The sequence below is a fragment of the Apodemus sylvaticus genome, chromosome 6 (genome assembly GCF_947179515.1).
Source record: "Apodemus sylvaticus chromosome 6, mApoSyl1.1, whole genome shotgun sequence".
Classification (NCBI taxonomy): Eukaryota; Metazoa; Chordata; class Mammalia; order Rodentia; family Muridae; genus Apodemus; species Apodemus sylvaticus.
Genome location: NC_067477.1, coordinates 51,613,866 through 51,633,413, shown reverse-complemented (window position 1 = coordinate 51,633,413; position 19,548 = coordinate 51,613,866). Strand labels below are relative to the sequence as shown.

The 19,548-nt window shown below is 43.2% G+C and overlaps 1 protein-coding gene across 4 annotated transcripts in view; it reads left to right on the top strand.

Moving 5' to 3' along the window:
• Positions 1 to 285: 285 nt before the first annotated feature.
• Positions 286 to 19,548, top strand: part of Frmd6 (FERM domain containing 6) — a 76,152-nt gene continuing 56,889 nt past the window's right edge. For 3 of the 4 annotated variants that reach the window (XM_052185708.1, XM_052185709.1, XM_052185706.1), the window contains exon 1: positions 286 to 395. The gene's annotated coding sequence lies outside the window, so the exon portion shown is untranslated. Of the gene's footprint in view, positions 396 to 534; positions 946 to 19,548 lie in introns of those variants that run through there. The other variant, XM_052185707.1, reaches the window with a different exon arrangement.

Here is a 19,548-nt window from a genome sequence, read left to right as displayed (position 1 = left end):
GACTAGAAGAGTGAAAGATTTCCCCGCGATCCCCGTTCCCTGGGTATCTACACCCCTCCACAGGACTCTTGGTTGGGTCCAGGGCGGGGCGGGGCGGGGCGGGACGGGGAGGGCAGCGCTCCACGTGCACCCGCGATCTCGCAGCCCTCTGCTTCTTCCGCTGCTTAGTCTCCGCCTCCAACTCGGAGCGGGGCGGGGCCTCGGGCAGGGAGGGCGTGTCTCGGCGGGCTGTAGGCGTGAACCCGAGGGGGCGGAGCGGAAGGCGTGGGCGGGGGGCGGGGCAGCTGCAGTGTTGGTCGGGCTGCAGCGGGAGTGCAGGGAGAAGCGAGTAGGCTCCGCGCCTCTGTAGCAGACCCGGGTTCTGAGTCGGACGCCTGGCGCTGGCGACTTTGGAGGTACGCGCGGGAGCGGGCGCCGGCCTCCTGGCCCCCTTTCTGGGACGGCGCGCCCTGGCCGCCGCTGTGCCCCCTGCTGGTCTAAAGTACGATTCCCGGCTTTGCCGCTCTCGGCGTCTTTCTTCTTTCTCACGGGGCTCTGGGCGTCGGGCACCGGGCGGGCAGGTCGTCTCTCCGCGAGTTGGAGCTCGCCCACGCCGGGGCAGGAGGCCGGGGCCCCCGGGCAGCCGCGGCCGTGGGGGAAGCGCGGGCCAGGCTCTGCGTTCCTGGACCCGATCTCCGGGACTCTGGCTCGAGGGTCGCCTGCCTGTAGCGCCCCGTCTGTGACTAGCTGGGACCAGCCGTGAGTCCCGAGTACCCGAGCGATGTGCGGTATTGCCTGTTGTGCGCGCAGGCCGGGTAGCCAGCTTCGGGAAGGCACCCCAGCGCGGCTGTCCGGTATCCCCGCCAGTGCCTAGTGTGGGAAACCCCTGAAGGGGGCCTCGGGGACACTCGAGTTCGGGGTGCGGCCTGCAGAATTTTGGTTTCTGGAGGAACTTAACTCGACCAGGTAAAAAAGACCACTAGCCTCCCCTCCGGGGAAGCGGGGATGTAGACAGCTCGGGTTCACCCATGTGAAGTCTACAGGATTTAAACAACTTGGAGTTCTAAAATGGCTTAGCCTAATGGTAGAGCACTTTCTTAAAGGCAAGAATAGATGGAAAGCTGTCAAAACATGCACATTTAAAGTTGGAATAAAAGCTGGCACAATTTTCAGACCGTACAGTTGTGTGGCTAGTGTCAGAAGAAATACTGGCTCAGTGGCCCCCTTACACCTTTTGGAGATTTGTTTATTTATTTATATAAGCAGCCAGTCTGTTTTGCTAGCATTGCCACCCCGGGAGCTGAGTAGTGCCCACAGTGGGGAAGGAAAACTTGTGCAAGGATTCTTGGCACGTTTGAACGTGGAAGGGAAAGTGTACCTTGCCAGATTTTCCACACATGATTCCCTCCTTTCTTTGGACCAAGTGATGTTTGTTTACCGGTTTTCGAAGCATCTACTTACATTTAGTTTTTGCACGAAATACCCCCTGTTGTCACAGTGTGTAGTTTGGGGATTAGAGAATGCTTTTGGAGAAAGCTGCTAGTGGCTTCATTTTCCAAGAATGTAAGTCATTTCCTTTCTGTGGTTTCGGGGAGTTGATATTTCACAGCATCAAAAACTCTGTGGGGAAAATTTTCCGTAATACATCTGTCATTTAAAAGACTTGTGACTTTTGAGTTTTCTTGCGAGCAGTGAATAAATTTAGGCCCGTCATTGTTAAAAGGACAAAAAGAGTTTTTGTTTGTTTGTTTTCTCTTATCCCGAATCTAGAGTATTGAGACTGCTGTAGAAAGTTTTAACAGCCAAGACCTCCAAATGGCTTGCAGGATGGAGAGTGGGGGAGGGGAAGAGAGCAGAAAGGAGCAGGAAAACAGATGCCTTTTGCTCCAGTCCTTTGTAGTAAAACTTGTAGCACCTAATCATTTTCCTTGGGTGTGGTTTTGAGAAATTATAGTTTTACATTAAAAATGAGAATACTCCACAATTGGAGGTGGTTGACATTGAAATGTGAGGGTTTTAAGGGGAGGATATGTTTGTAAACATACTGACTTCATATTTCGTAGTAAAGTAGACCTCTGGTAGATTATTGGACGGAGAGGGTCCCCCAGGGGATATCCATATCAAGTTATCTGCAGGACATCTTCTCCAGAAAGCAGACTGACTGTAATAGGAACTCCCCCACCCACCCACTCACCCACCTACCAGCTTTGAGTTGCCTACCTGTGATCTGCCCCTGATAGGCCACACTAATCGCAGTTCTTTAAGGGCTCAAAACATTTTCAGACAGGAAAATCTTTCTGTTTTTTTCCATCGCTTCCTTTTTGGGGTTAGCAGGGGTAAGACATCAGTTTCATATACACAGTCTGAGGGTGTAGATTTAAGGTACCCGTAGCTTTACAGGAAAATACCTGAAAGCAACCCAGGCAGGCTAGAGGCCCTCCTTTTAACACAAAATGCCAGTGTGCTATACAGGTTTTTTAAAAATCTGACATTCAACGGGGTTGGCTGAATTGGGGGCTGTTGGAGACCATTCCACATTTAACTATGCTTATACAGCTTTTGGCTTTCAGAACTTATGACATAATGGGCTATGTAGCCTTTTGTGGCAGTTGCTTGGAATGCAGGTTTCAAATAGAATTGTTTTGGACTGAGCCCTCAGTTTTTAAGAGTTCTGTGTAAATGACTCCTGTCTTACAGCTAACTTTCTGATAAAGGAATTCTTTGTAGTTTTCAACTTGGATGTTTTACATTTTGATTTCTAAAGCCATGTTTTCTTTTCTTTCCTTCTTTTTTTTTTTTAAAGATAAAACCTGCAAACAATTATTTTATTACATGAAAGCCTGTACCAAGAAAAGATTAATTCAGTCCAGATGTAGAAATGTATGTGAATTGTAGATTTGGATGATCTCAACAAGTTTCCCTTTTGTTGATGAGGCTGCCTGGATCCCAGATGGCATCCACAAATTATCCCATAGGCCTGTTTCTGAATCGAAGTCTGAATTTCATGGGCTTTCTCCAAAGTCACTTTAATGTTATTTTAAATCTTCTCAACAATAGAAAGCTTTCTGCACATACGCCGAGAGAGCTATTTTCTTGTTACTCTTAATAAGTGCCTCATAGTGTCCCAGTGTAGTACATGCAGTCTGTTTCTGCATGTAAGAGCAGGAGGCGTCCACCCTTTAGGGTAGCTAGCCTTAAAGAGGGTTGGTTTTAGTTATTTGTTTCTAGCTTTTCATTTTTCTTTTTTAACAGGGGTGGGGAGAACAGACAAACAAATGTCAGGTGTTTACAGTCTTCAACAGAATTCAGCTGTAAGAGTTTGTGGCTTCAAGTGTATTTTGTTGTTTGACTAATCTCAACCCTTGGTCCCCTCCTTACCCTAAACAAGCACAGTTAAAATGAGAAGATTGAGCGATTGTTTCCCAAGAGAAACAATCCACTGGGGGGGGGGGGGGTCCACTGTGTAATAGCCCTGAGCCTGGAACCCACTCTGTAGACCGTGGTAGCCTTGAACTGGAAGAGATCTGCCTGCCTCTGCCTCCTCTGTGCTTGGATAAAGATGTACACCACCACACTGGACCAGACTGATACATTTTTAACTGATCGATACTCCTCACACCCCAGTTAAAAGAGCTCTGGTGGACATTTCCAACCAAGTATTTTTAGGAAGTATTTGTATGATTGTGGGTTTTGTTTTTGTTTGTTTTTGTTTTTTGGTTAGTTTGGTTTGCTTTTTTGAGACAGGGTCTCACTGCGTAGCTCTGGCTGTCCTGCGTAGACCAGGCTAGCCTCAGATTCAACAGAGATTCACCTGCCTCTGCCTCCTAGTACTAGGATGCTAGGATGAAAGGTGTGAGCCACTACCCCTGGCTTTTGTATGATTATGTAACTACACATTTGGTAACGTTACTATGTTCTTCTGGTTTTGCGTGAAACAGGGTTTCTGTGAAGGTGTTTTATGAGTAGTGAAATTTTAATTTAAACCCATCTTCCCTAAAGCTAAGCAGGAAAAGTGGTGTTGCTGGCTTCTCTGGCTAAACTTTGCTGGATATGGGATAGTTGAGAGGACTTTTCAGTTTGTGCGTTGTCCTGGGGAAGAGGCTTTGCTAATCTATATAAGTAAGAAGAAACAATTAAAGGGATAATTTGAGAGGAACTAGGTAGCAGACTATTGAGCACTGGGTTACTTGGAAAATTTAAACTTAGAAGGATAAATAGTGGAAAATTAACGTTAAAGTAGGAAGAACTTTCTATTTGAAAATAGAAATTAAAAGAATATCTTTCTAGCTGGTCAAAGAGCACATTCAGAATTCATGTGCCTAGGGGGTCTGTATACAGCCTGGAATGGGGCTGGCTGTTGATCGTTGTCCTGGAAACCTTGCCTCCCTTGATGCTGATTCACTAGTTTGCTGTTAAGGGATGTGTATGGGCTGAATGTCATCATTGCTCCCCCCACCCAGCCACATCTCCTGTTAAAGAATGGAAACTGTGTGTGCATGTGCTAATGATTATACAGATAGTATATTACAGTTTTAATACAATTGGTCAGTAACGTTTTGGAAAGCTATTAATACATACTTGATAAAAACTGCGGGACCAAAGGGTGCTTCAGCAGTGATGCTGACATTATTAGGTTTGGAGTGGAAGTGGGCGCTCTGCCCATCTCATTATGTCTCATGATTTAGTGGTGTAATTACTTCCGGTGCAAGTTTGTATATGGTCAGTCTTTGTATGCACCGAGTGGAACGATCGTGCAGTACATCAAACTGATCAAAGAAAGATTACAGAACACTGAGAAGGAGAAGAAAAAAAAAACCAAAAACCCAAAAACCTGATCTGACAGCTGGCTCTGTTGCTCCAGGAAGAGAAAGATGTGTTGAAACAAACGCACAGATGAACCAACTGCAGTCCTGAGGAGAAGGCAGTGCTTCCCTGGGCTTCCCTGGCTTTGTCTCTAGCTCAGCATTGTCTTGCTTTTCTTTGCCCCCATCTGCATGCCCACTGAGGCAGAGTTCAAATAGTAGGAAACCAGAGATTCAGGTATCACCCGGGTGACTGTATTTATCGTGTCGTGCATGGCCAGATTCTGATCAAAAGCGTCAATTTCAAAACAGAGTATCCTGCATGGATTATCCTGGGGTATCCTCAGATGCTTTCTAGCAATCTTGTGATTTATAGAAAATGATGTTTTGTATTAGCACACAGTCAGGGTCTCATGGGAGGGAGAAAGTCTTCCCCTAAAGTAAAGCAAACTCAGGAACTGGCTCTCTGGCCACATTAATAGAAATGTAAATTAATATTCTCCCCACAGGAAACAGCGTGCTGCAGTTTCCGTGGCTGTCTGTCTGTCTTTCACGCTTTTTGGTCCTTGCTGGTCCTTTTGGTCTGTATTCCTTTGAATCTGTTGCTTACTCCTTATATGTGTCCAGAGAAATATATAACTCAGAATCATCTGGCACAAAGCTATCTGGTCCAAAGATGATCAAACGTTCCGATTTCTTATCTAAATAGGTTAGTTTTAATCTGTTCTTAGATTTCATTTAAATGCAGTCAAATATAGATAATTGGTTGGTTTTCTTGTATATTTTCCCTTTGGGAGGTTGGGTAGTATGTCTTCTTTAGCCCAACAATGTCATGGTATACCTAGAAATTGGTGTAAGCATCGGCAATTCTTTTTCTTTCATTTCCATTAATCTGTCTGTTTCCACATTCTTTAACGGACATGGGTAGTGTGGGGCTGATATGTAGTGACTAATCTTTTGATGACTCCAAAAATTTTTGAGTACTTCAGAATCAAGAGTATAATTTTTACATTAAAAGCAACAGAAATAAGTTAATCAACAGGGTATGGAAGGATGAAAAGGCAGGAGCAGCAGCCGCCCTGCAGGTCAACATGGAGCTCAAGGTCTGTGGGTTACAAGGTCTGTGGGTTACAGTTCGAGTCACAATGGTCAGCTAGACCGTGGCCAGACGTCAGCTAAGCGTCAAGGAGGGGAAGGGGCCTTAGGTGACCCATCAGCTAACCATCATCTTTTTTAGAGGTGGAATGACTCATACCAAGTTTCACCCTAAGGACCATGCCACATGGAAGGAAGCCTCTCTGGACCTGGTGTAGTCCAGCCAGCAGTTTACCGGAGGGCTGCTGTCCAGACCAGTGCAGGTTTTGCCCTGCAGGGCAGAACACAGGGCTGGAGCCCAGTGCCTCTCATTCCAGTCTGCCTGGAGGCTCAGTGCCTAGAGGATGATTGCTCTGGTCTGATTCATCCAGCCCTCTTGAGGACCTTTTAATTTGCTGTTGTTTCCTCTGCTTATGCTTTTCCCCTCTGCAGTTTCCCCCCCTCTGCATCTTCTCCCCGAGCATGTAACTAACCTCAGAACTGTCCAGTCTTCACCAAAACAGTGTTGAAATTCTGACGTTGAGTGCTGTGGTCCGCCCAGGAAGCTCTTAACAAGAACTCTAGGATTTTGATCACACTGAAAGACCCTGTGAGCTTGAGACCGAGAGCTTGAGAAGGATGCGGGCGGATACTCTCACTCAACCTCTCCCTGAAGAATAGAGGATATTTTCATGGTTACAGACAGGCTTAACATTTCAGTTTAGGCGCATTAAAAAGGTGGTAGTGGATGATAAATTACAGAAATATTAAGTAAGACTATGTCATCATCAGCCCTGTTGAAATGAGGTACTACTTTCAACAGCAAGATTAAATCATGTATAATCTTGGAAATGTTCAGATACACTGACCAAAGATCTATAGCCCTGACATATGCCCAGTAAAGTCACAAGAGGAAGAACCATGATAGTTTGAAGAGTGTATTAATGAGGCACGGAGGTGAGATGGTAAGATAAGGGGTTTTGTTTGTTTGTTTTTTTCCAAGACAGGATTTCTCTGTACGAGCCTGGATGTCCTGGAATTCACTCTGTAGACGAGGCTAGCCTCAAACTCAAAGATCTGTCTGCCTCTGCCCCCTGAATGCTAGGATTATAAAGGGTGTGTCGCCACTGGCTGCCTGATGAGGATTTCTTTTTTAAGTTAGCATGTATTCATTTTACACAGTGATAGGTTTCAAAAGATGTTTCCATTCAAGCATGTCATGTGATTTGGCTATATATACCCCTCCCCCCTCATGCCCTTCCTTTATCCAGCTATTATTGCTTCCCTTTTTATGTCACAGACACTCACATATGAATTTCATATATGTATATGAAATCTAGGGACCGCGTATTGGCTTTCTGACTTTGGCTTAATCTCATTTAATAGAGTAATGTCCAAATTCCTGCCATTTCCATGCAAATTATTTACTTTATGACTAGATAAACACATGCACACACACACACACACACACACACACAGAGGGGGGGTATTGTGGGTAGACCAATTTTTCTTCATTCATTCATTTGCTGATAGGTACCCGGCTGACTCCACAGCAGGCTGTCATGACTATGTGTCTCCAGTATGCTGACCCAGATTCCATTGGGTAGCTTCAAAGTCACTCCCTGGAATCCACACTGCTGTTCTCCATTGGGTAACTAGAGAAATTAACCTGTGCTTTGCATTTCCTTCTCATCTGTAAAATGATGGCTGATAGAAAGATTACCTGCCCCACAGGGTTCTCGTGATCATTAGATGAAATGGTACATGTAAGACAACCAGCCTGGTTTTTGACATACAGTAAGCCGGCAAGTGGTTTTAGCTATTATCAAGAGGAAAGTACGTATAGGCTTTTTAGAGGTCGCTTTTGTTGACTGCTAGTACATCGGTTTTTCTTCTCAGGAAGAGCAGGCAACAAAACCTAGTGATTTCTGTTCAAATATTGGGCCGTCTGTGCTGCAGGAGAAGCTGGCCTTTGCCACTGATCACTAATTGATGGAAAGAAGTTCCCCCACCTCCCCACTAATTGGGGTTTCCTTTACAAATATAAAATAGCAAATCCACTTATTAAGAATACCCTCGGGGTGGGTGGGAGGACAGGGGGAGAGAAGGGGGCTTACGGGACTCTTTGGGAGTGGGGAAATCATTTGAAATGTAAATAAAAAACATATCGAATAAAAAAAAGATTCAAAAAAAAAAAAAAGAATACCCTCTTTGTGGTCATTAATATTGGGTAAAATACTTTCAAACTTAAGAGTGGCGGAGGACCCTGGTTTCTGCTCATACACCCTGCAGAATTTCCCATGAGCCCTTTTAAAGAAAGCCCCATTACGGGGATGAGCAGTTGTTTAATACATACACACACATGCACACACCCCCAGTTTATGTACTGTGAGTCAAATCCTTAATGACTTTCTGTTATTGGGCCCAAAGTTTAAGATTTTTAAAACCATTCATTCGGAGGAAATTAATAGTCTGAAAGTTTCAGAGGGAACATTTAAGCCAAAAGGAACTTAACTTAAGCACATTGGGAAGATACATTTACATCTAAACAACATAATTACAAACTCAGCTATAGGCCAGCGAGACTGTGCTGTATCTTTCTCATCTGTTCCTTGGGGGTGAGGGGGTGCTACCTCACACAACCTGTTCCTGTCTCTACGGTCTGGAAACCTCAGACTTCAGTAACCTGAACACTTCAAACGTGTACACTAAGCCCAACAGGCTTTACGAAGTGTTCAGAACTATGCCAAGGAGTGGCTACAGTCCCCTGCCAGAGTCCACCTGGGTAGTGAAATCCATGCACAGGGAAAGGGATTAGATGTTTCTGGGTAAGTGATAAATTGAGCCTCAGTTATCAGGTAACGAGCAATGCTGGCAAAGCGTACAACATCTGTCCCCAGCTCTAGGTGCTGAGCCAGTGGCGGATAGGAAGCCAGTCGGAACTCCATCTTCAGGAACTTCCTGGGAATGTGGGAAACGCCTCAAGTATTAGAAGGAAACTAAGTCAAAGTGGCAGAATGCTTAAATTCAGTTGTTCATTTAACGTAAAGTACAGCCAGCACATGCCAGGTTGTGTTGTAGGCCCCAGAGATATGTAAGAGAGCAGACTAGAGAAAAAAGCCCCACCTTCATGTTTGCTCTCAAGAGAGCACATCTTATGTGATAGAAGAAGGTCACGCGTGTTAAACAGAAGGAGAGACGCTGGTCCAGGGAGATGGGGACAGTCCCGCCAGAGGGACAGACACTGTTGTTGGATTTATGTCTAACAAGTTCACAGTGAGTTGGTAGTGCTGGGGGCTGAAAGTTGGCTTAAGTGCCCCTGACTGAACAGCACAGTGCTGGGGAGAGTGTGAGAGGTGTCTTGTGATCATTTGCCTTGCTCTGTATCAGGAGAGTTGTCCTGAATATCGCTAGTCCAAGAAACACCAAAAGCCAAAGTATGGAACATGATTTTATTGTATATCAATTTTTACCCTACAGTAAACAACAACAATGAAACCCTTCAGATTATCTACAGTGTAATTTAGAAGATCGAAAAGGTGAAGTGAAGGTTGGTGAGAACCACACAGAAGATCTGAACAAAGCCTTCCAGCAGGGGGTGGGGACAGAGCAGGCTCCGATGGAACAACGCGTCTGAGAAGGGTGTGCAAGAGTAGGAGAAGTCGGAGAGCTCGTGACTCATCAGGCAGGGCCTGTCCCGGCCATTAGGACGACTCTGGTTTTTACTCTTGAGTGAAGTAGGGTAGCTGTGAGTGTTTTGAGCAGAGAGGAGCGCTAGCCGGAGAGGGCAGAGGATGCAGGAGTTGTTAGAGGTAGGGAAGGTGCCAGTTAGCAGCCATTGTCAGTAATCCACCTGGGGAGAAATAGGCAAGAAATCTCTAAGAAACGGTAGTGGTCTGACCATCTAGGCTCTGAGATCAGGCAGTCAGGGTCACACCAAAGCCTTTTGCTTCATTGTGCCAGTGTCTGTGGTGGACAGGATTCCAGGAAGCTGTTCTGAGTATTGTCAGTGGAGAAGCTGAAAAAGTGGTTGGCTGTATGTGAGTGAGTCTGGAGTCCAGGGGAAGGGCCCAGAGTTTGGCACTTGCCAACAGGATGTAGATCAGATAACTTGTGTAGACAGAGAAAGACCCATACCCAAAGCTGTGGGGCAGATAAGTATTTATAGGTGGTAGAGAAGAAAAGAAACAGTCCAAGGTAGCATTAAAAGGCATTAAGCCAAAGAACTTACACACATATTTCCAAGGGAGTGGGTCCTTCCTTGAGTATTGATGTTGTTACTAACATCATTGAGCAGAGGAGCTGAGTTGTTTTTCTGCCTGGAGTGATGGGCAGGGTCAATGTTGGGATGCTTTATCAACAGATTTGGATTGAGAACAAGCTATCAGAAGGATAGCTGGGAATGCTCTGAAGTCAAGTAAAGAAAATGTTTCCAAGAAGAGGGAGGGAGGCCACACATTTCTCTGAGGTCAAGTGGGGTAAGGTTGGAGAGTCAGTTTTTGAACTCTTGAAGACATTCTAGACCATGGCAGAAGCTGTGGTAACAACAGGGGCATGGACGAAAACCCAGCTGGAGATGATCTCAAGAAAATGAAAACTTTACAGAAGATAACTATTGTTTGTAATTCCGTGGCTTATACAACATTTAATATTGGTTATGTATATATTTTAATATGGGATAGGATTTCAGAAATTGGATTGTTGGAAGCCATGAGGGCTTCAGTGCTCCCCTCTTAGATATTGCTAGTAGTTGTCTGGTTTGCAGATTGTACATAGTCTACTTATTGAAATAGGAAAACCATTCAGATGCAGTTTTGAAGTTGAATGTTGAATGTCTTTGACTAAAGACTATGCAGAAAGCACTTTACATAACACTGTTTTATCTGTCCAGCAGTCTGTTCTTGAATTCAATATATGAGTTCTTTTATGGAAAAAAAGAGCTGTGTACTTCTGGGTGGCATTTTCTAAGATGGTGGTAGGTTTGGGGTATCCAGGTTGTGCGTAGGACCCACAAGCCTGGAAGTCCTCAGAGTGGATTAGGGGTATGGGTTCTCAGGAATCAAGACAACTAATAAGCTTCTCTCTTGTGTTTATTCTATACTTGCTAATGGTTTTCTTGATGATCCTTATTTCTAAGCATGTGATTAAGCAATTTTTATAATTCTGTATTTTATATCATAATTGGACACCAAGAATTTTCCTTTCCTAGAATTATCTTTGAATTATAATGCTAATTTTATGTAATACTGTCATCAAAGTGAATAATCACGTCTCTGATACTAATTATCTTTTCTTTCTCTAAGCTTATTAAATACTAATACTTAGGCTTTGAATGTGCAAGAATTGTTTTTGGCGCATTAAAAGCTTAAGAGTGATTGGGAGAGTTAAGACTTGGTTACACGTATTTGAATACTGTTTGGTAATAAAAGATTCTTTAGAAAGTCACTAATCGTAGAGAAATTCTGGAAAGGGCAAAGACTTTTCGTTGGCAGTGGGTGATGGCATATGTTTTTTGAACGGTGGGAGCACTGCTGATTATGGCCTGTTTCTAGTGGACTGTGGTGTAGGCATCTAATGTCAACATTCTCTTCGCTTCTGCTCGGTCAACACTTTTTTTTATTACCATCTTGCATGTTTTTCCAGCTGAAGCGTACAAGTCATTCTGCAGTTAGTGAAACGGTCATAATTGACTCGTAACAGAGGAACACACAAGGCTAGTGTGGAATGATCCTGCAGCACAGTGTTTTCCATGGTGGGTGCTGCAGTGTGCCTAACTCTAAGCAGATTTCAAAATCAGTGTTAGGTCTCTCCTGTTGGGGACTGGAGGACGCTATCCAGATTTCCTACCATGGGATTTTTTTCATGCCAAACCAAAGCTGCTTGCCGCCCACTGGCAAGATTGGCTTTAGATGTAATTTAGCTTTTAACACTTTGATTTGCCAACATCTAGAATGTGGGATTTTTGACATTTTTTAAAAAATTATATTTTATGCCTTCCCTTGAAAAGTCAGAAATCCTGGCAGTGGCCTGTTGGCAGAGCGTAAGAGTTTCCTTCTTTGTATAGCAGGCCCCACAGGGTCCAGTGGAGAGCCAGTGTCCACACGAGCTGGACTTGGGCTGCGTTCCACTGTAGCCTGCTCGTCTATGAAGCCTCAAGTCTGCTGGGCATGGGTCTTAACTAGGTACTTCTTGCCAGTGTCATTTCAGAGCATCAGAGGTCTAGTTAAATGACCTTCCCGTCATCCCGTCATCTGCCGCTTCCTCTCTGGGCTCTGTGCTGTTGCTCCTCACAGCTGAAACCCACTTGCCACTTCGTCCCGTCATCTCCCCACGTGTAACCCCGCCTAGCGCAGCCCCCATTCATTTCTTGAAAGCAAAGACCATATGATTTGCTAGTACCAAGAAAGTTTATTTTAGATTTACTAGATTAGCTGTTTTGATTTTGTTTCTGGTATGTAGTACTCTATAATTGCACTGATGGCATAGAACTAAAAAATAGTCTTCTGTAAAATCTCCCTCAAATTGTACTTTCTAGATATATTATTCCGTCCTTTGTCATAGCCTCTGTATAATCTTCTGGGAATCCATTCATTGCTCCTTCGATGTTCTGTCCTACTGTATCAGTGTATGGTGTCTCCAGACAAATCAGTTGCGCTGCTTACAGTTTGAGGGGCTGGGTGGGGCTCTGCCTCATCTTAATGATGAACTGTCACAGGTCTCTTCCATTTGACAAATAATGTGTACATTATGGTGCCTACTCCTAAAAATCTTACATTCTAGCAAGAAGGATAAGAGTGATTGCTTATTTATTGGTTGGTTGGTTGGTTGGTTTGGGGTTTGGGGGGGGGGTTGGTTTTTGGTTTTTTGAAGACAGGGTTTCTCTGTGTAGCCCTGGCTATCCTGGAACTCACTCTGTAGACCAGGCTGGCCTCAAACTCAGAAATCCGCCTACCTCTGCCTCCCAAGTGCTGGGATTAAAGGCGTGCGCCACCACTGCCTGCCTTATTTGGTTTTTCAAGACAGAGTTTCTCGGTGTAGCCCTGGCTGTCCTAGAACTCTCCGTATAGACCAGGCTGGTCTCAGACTCAAAGATCCACCTGCCTCTGCCTCTGGATTTTTGCTTTTGTTCTTGTTTTTTTAAAGACAAGGTCTCACTGCATTTTCTTGGCTAGCCTAGAATTCACTATATGCATGCCAGGTTAACCTTGAACTCACAAGTCATCTGTCTGTACGAACTGGTGAACACCTTTAATCCCAGCACCTGGAGGCAGAGGCTGGAGGATCTGAGTTCCAGGCCAGCCTAGTCTACATAGTGAGTGTCAGAACGGCTAGGGCTACACAGAGAAACACACCCCCCCACACACACACACACATACACACACCCCCCACACCCACACACCTGTCGTCCTCAAAACAGTAAAAGAAAAAAGTACACAGTGAGATCTCAGAGCGCATTCCCTGAGTGCCTACAAGGGGCAGAAGAAGGGATGCCACAGTGACCAGTCTCTGAACTCCTCCACCTCCTCCTTCCTTTCTGTTCTCCAACAGGAGATTTTAAAATAACCAGAATGTAAAAACATAGACTTTGGGAGAAAAATTAATGAAGATGTAATTTCTGTCAAACCCAGTGGGTGGAGTTTGAATGTTTAAAAAAGGAAAAACTTAATTTCCAAAGAGATTTCTTTGGCTGTGGTCATTGCAGCGATGTTAATAATCCTTTATGACTCCAGGATTTGGTGATTCAGTCTGATTTGAAAATTGAATGAAAGACAAAAGGAAAGACAGCTAATTTGCAAAGTAACTTATTTTTACAAATTTATTATTTCAAAGACATTGACAGTAAGGACTATTCTTTCTGAGATGAGAGAAATATAAGTAAGTGAGCACCCCTCCCCCTGTGAGACATAGGTGGGGCACCTTTATTTAATGAGTCCAAGCTCATGACTGAAGAGTGCCAGTATTTTCCCATGTGATTTCTTTGGGAAATGCTGAGACCCATGGGGAGGAACCAGCTGTGAAGTCTGGTGTGTGGGGAGGGAGGGTGTGTTTGCCTACGTTCCTTCACCACAACCAAAGGAAATAGCTCATGATTTTCTTCCAAAGAAAAGAGACTTCTCTGCTTAACCAAACCTATGTGAATGCAGTGTTAAAGCTAATTTTTTCACAGTAAGTTAAAGTCACTTCGGGGGTGGGGGGGGCAGTTTGACATCTTTGTTAAGGAATTCAAATTACTTGTAGAAGGAGTTTTTTTTTTTTTTTTAATGACATATTTTGAGGAGTGCTACTTCATACAAACCCAAGATTTTCAAATGTAACATTAAAAATATTTTTTTTCAAAAATCAAATTAAGGAGCAGTTTTTCCCCCACAGATGTCTAGTGCCTAAAATTTACAGTAAGTTCTAATTAAATACATTTAAAATAAAGCCTTTCTAATCATAAGAGTTCATTTTTCTGAACCTACTTCCATTTTAGACATCAGAAAAAGGACATTTAGTTGATTTGCAACTCGCTGAATTATTTGCTTTTACAGGTGCCTAGAGAAACATTAAGAGGGAAATTTCCATGAAGTCACAGAATAGATCCTGGTCCAGAAAGCTAATGAAAATGACCCAAGACAGAGTAGAAAATACTCTTTATTAATAGCCTGTGTGTTCTTAAACTGCTTCCTGAGAAGTATGGTGTTCGGTGCCTGGGAATCAGAATGGTACAGAGAGAGGTCTAAATTAATATATTTTAAAGTGTGCTTAGTTAGGGTTTTACTGCTGTGAACAGACACCATGGCCAAAGCAACTCTTATAAGGACAGCATTTAATTAGAGATGGCTTACAGGTTCAGAGGTTCAGTCCATTATCAAGGCAGGAGGAGTATGGCAGTGTCCAGGCAGACATGGGACTGGAGGAGCTGAGAGTTCCACCTCTTGTTCTAAAGGCAGCCAGGATGAGGGTTATAAAGCCCACATGCCCTCAGCAACACACACACACCTACTCCAACAAGGCCACACCTACTCCAACAAGGCCACACCCACTCCAGCAAGGCCACGCCTACTCCAACAAGGCCACGCCTGCTCCAACAAGGCCACGCCTACTCCAACAAGGCCACGCCTCCTAATGGTGCCACTCCCTGAGCCAAGCTTATACAGACCATCACAACCCATAATCTATTTTTTTGTTGAATAAACAGTGAAATAACATTTTAAACTGACTGAGAGATTGGAAAAGCTGTGACATTTTGTTTGAGAGCTCAGAAGTGCTGCCTTGGGGCCAGCCAAGCTGCATTTTGGGGCGCCGCAGTCCAGGTGAGATGGTGTGGTGGTGACTCCTGTGTGTGGTTTTGGTGTTGCACAGTGCTGCTGTTGGGAGGTCTCTGTGGCTTTGCAGTAGGCGGCAAGCAGCTTGACAGCAGATAGGTCCTGCCCTCTCCTTGACTCCTTCCCTGCCACCTGGAACACAGCAGTGTCACTGGGACTTTATTCCTTCCGAGCAGGGTGAGGTCCTTCAACTAGCATTTGGGTTTATACTTTTAGCAAATCACCTTGTGACCCACTGACCCATAAGTGGAACAAACAACTACAGGGAGTGTGTTCTAGCCTAAGTCTGACATCTGAGTAAAATCTGTGGCAAGGATACATATTCAGCTCTTAATATTTTCATTGGGGGGAAAAATAGAAAATTTGTTCCTTAAATATTCAAAAGACCCTAAGTAGAGACTGAGTGTTTAGGACTACCAGTAGAGGCTAACAAGAGAAATTATCAGTGATTTCTCAAGGTAAGATCAGGTTTCTTGCAATGTCTGAGGTTGGGGACGTTGTGTGACAAAACTTCCTGGGGAGATGCAACACATGTCTCCTCAGAACCCATGACAGACCAAAGTACCAACACCACCAAAGCTCAGGTTGATGAGCTGTTGGATTTTATAGGAGTTACTCACAGGAGTTTGGGTGAGGGGTTACTCACAGGAATTTGGGGGGGGGATTACTTACAGGAATATGGGGGAGGGGTTACTTACAGGAGCAGAAATGTCTCAAAGACAGCTACATCACCTAAATCCACCCCAGCGTGGGTGACAGACAGCTCACGAAGCTGGGAGCCTGGAAATTGACCTGGAAGCAAAGGACAGCTCCTTAGGAGCAAGAGAGAGATTTAATGCCTAAATTTTCTAAAGAATCTGAGAACTGAGTCCGAAGACTTCTAGTTAAACAAATAAACAAAACAGCTGTAAAACAAAACCTTCAAGGGGTGAAGTGACTGGACACCTGTATCTTGTGCAGTCCATGTCAACAACAAGCTTTAAGAACTTTAAGAACTGGGCTGTCCTACCACTGTTTACCATGTTTGATAAAATAAGCACAGTATTTGAAAAATGGGCACAATACTTTTATTCTCTCATACACACACACACACACATGCACACACACTTATTTACTTAGTTATTTACTTAGTTATTTTCAGGTAGTTTCTCACTGCATAGCCTTGGCTGACCTGAAAGCACTCACAGCTAGCTTCTCACAGGCCACAATCCTGCCTCAACCTCCCAAGTCCTCTTGGTACCTTAAAAAAGTCAATTTTAGTTTCTGCCAGATACTAGCAACTTAATTTCTTTCTCTCATTCTGATTTTGCCAGAGAGTTTTATTTCAGAATAGCTAAGGTCTACCTTTTCACACATTTTCTACGTTTCATGATGGCTTCAGGTTGACACAGAACTCCAGATCATTGACCTTTAACCACAAAAAGCAAAGTCCTGTGTAAAATTTTACACTGTGGATCCTGTGTTGAATATGGCTGTTACCTTGTTACTTTACTGAACTGACTGAAAAAGGGATCTAAAATGAAAAATGTTTTGAGATGATGATACATTTAAGGATTAGACATTAAATTCAGGAACTTGATCTACTCTTTACAACTTCATAAAAACTGGAATTCAGAAGTCTCTGAAGCCCTTGGGATGATTTAACTACAGTTCTGTGGAAGTATTTCTGCCACATACCTTCTATGGGACATTTCCTCACAGATCACTGAGAATGAAAACGTGGATCACTCTTCTCAGCATTGGTTTGTGAGCCAAAGATTTTGTTGAAATTGAGAGATGAGGCTAGCACAGGTCCACCAGAACGCAAAGGGAAGCAAGCTTACACAGTGCCGCAAACAACTGCTCTCCCTTTTTGTTTGACAAGAATTTATCTTTTACCTATTCAGAATGCTTGCTCAGTGGTAACTCTGAGTCTTTGTTTTTTGAATCTGCCAGTGTCCTGCATTTTGGGATTCTGGGCTGAAGTGGGACCCAGTGTTGGACAAAAGCCAAAAGACTGATAATCTCAGACCTTGTAACTTTCTCTATACTGGGGGCTAGAAGCTAATGGCTTCTGGAAACTTAACACTTTCTTGCTTATTCTATGGCTGAAAACTGCTAGCTTCTTTAACTCTTTGTGCATAAAGAAGCACAGGAGGAACTTAACTCTTTGTGCTTAAATAAGCACTGGGGAAACTTAACTCTGCAAGAATTCTGAATAGATAAAAGATAATTTTTTTGTTATTGTTCTGTGCTTCAATAAGCACTAAAAAAAAAAAAAAAACTTGACTCTTAATACTTAAACACTGGGGAATTACAAAAAAAGATTTATTGCTAATGTTCCTTTCTCTGGTGAGTCAGAGTCAGGCAGAAGCCAGAGAGAAAAGAAAGGAAAAAGTCATTCATTCACACAGAGAACACACACACACACACACACACACACACACACGGCGAAGTGGAAAATGGCTTCACCACCTTTCTTTATTGCATTCAGCCTTTTTATAACCTTTAGACGAAAAGATCTCTGTGTAAGAATTACCTCATAGATAAAATGTCCCATAAAGGGGGAGTTGCAGAAAGGTAACACTAACAAGTTCAAAGCAGTGTTTCATTCATTCTGTAAGCTCATTATAAGTTCAAAGCCACAAATTTTGCATGGCCTTGCCTTATAGTGCACACTTGTGGCTTCATCCTTAGACCTAAATGTTTTTCCTTAAACACAAATTGTTCCAAGCCTATTTCTCTTTTTAGTGTAATTATGAAAGCTCACTGTATTTTTTATTATGTAACCTTTACTTCTTTTTATGAGGAGTGGGCACATTCTATTCTTGAATCTAACTTTATTGCATCTTTCTAGCTAAACCACTGAAACCATCTCTCAAAACTTTCTTCAGATTATTGAGTCAGATCAGGAATTTCTATAAAATCATTAATTCATCTAAACAGTATTAATTCATGAAAGTTCATCTCTATGTCGATCTGCAGGAAGTCTGCTCAATAGGGTGGGCTAATGCCCAGGAATCCTTACACTGTGTAGTAGTGACAGGAAAGGCATGTCAGCTGTAAGAAGCAATCCTGAGATGAATTCTTGGGGCCTTTCCTGTCAGAGCTCACCGGACACAGATCATGCAAAGATGATAAGACTTTTTTTTCTCTCTCTCTCACAAAATCGCCATAACTTCCTGCATTTCAGTTCTAAGGTTGAGTTTAAAACTCAGGGTTTAAGATAAAGCCCTGGGTTTACCAGTTGAGCCAATTTTACACTGTCATACATTTTACATACAACAAGAGGTTTGAGTTAATAACTGCTACTTAACATATAAACAATAGTGGATATATAGATTCACTTTTTTTTTTTTTGAGACAGGGTTTCTCTGTGTACCCCCAGCTGTCCTAGACCTGTAGACCACTCTGTAGACAAGGCTGGCCTTGAACTCAGAAACCCACCTGCCTCTGCCTCCCAGAGTGCTGGGATTATAGGCGTGTGTCACCACCCTGGCTTAGATTCACTTTTAAATATTTTAACTTTCCTATGACAAATTGCATGCATGAAAAATAATGTTTACAAATTTTAAGTGGATAATTGAGTTTTGACAAATGTATTTGCTCATGTAACTAAGAAAACAACTAAAATGTAGAATATCTTTGTCAGGACCAAATGTTTACTGTGGCCCCGTTTTAACTACCCCCCCCCCCCCATTCCTTCTTTCACCTTCTTTAATACATGGTTTCTTCTGTCATTTAGTGTAGTGTTTTTGAGGGATATCAAGCTTTGTTAGGAATTTTGGTGAACATGTTCATGAGTGATTTTTTTTTTAAAGACAAAGTTCTTAATGCTTTGAATTTGTTGCCCATACAGTAGTTCCTTTTGCCTTCTTAGAGAATTCAGCTGTCACCGTTGGCTCATTCATTCCCTTGCTGATGAAGGATGTTTGCATTGTCTCGTTTTGGAGCCATGATAAAGTTACCATAAATATCCACATTCTTTTCCTGTCTTAGTTGCATGTTATACAAATATACAACCTTAATAGAAACTGTCTAATTGTTTTTGTTAAGTGCCTTGTGCCATTTCAGGTCTTATCAGCAATGACCACGAGCTCTTGCTCCAAGTTCTCACTGAGTCTTGGTACTGTTGGTCTTCTCGGTTCTATGGGTATGTAGGGTGCCTTCCATGGCTTTTATTGGTCTTTCTAGTGACTAATGATGATGACCATCATCTCAAGTATGTGTTTGTCCTTCTCACATATTCTTACCTGCAATAACTCTTCACATTTATTGGCCATTTTTTTTAAAGCTGTCAGTTTTGTTTAGTTACAAGAGCTATCTGTGTTATGTTTTTTTAGGCTTTTTTTGAAGCATGTGTTTAATTTTTTTTCCAGTTTGAAGATGTATCTTTAAGGTAACTT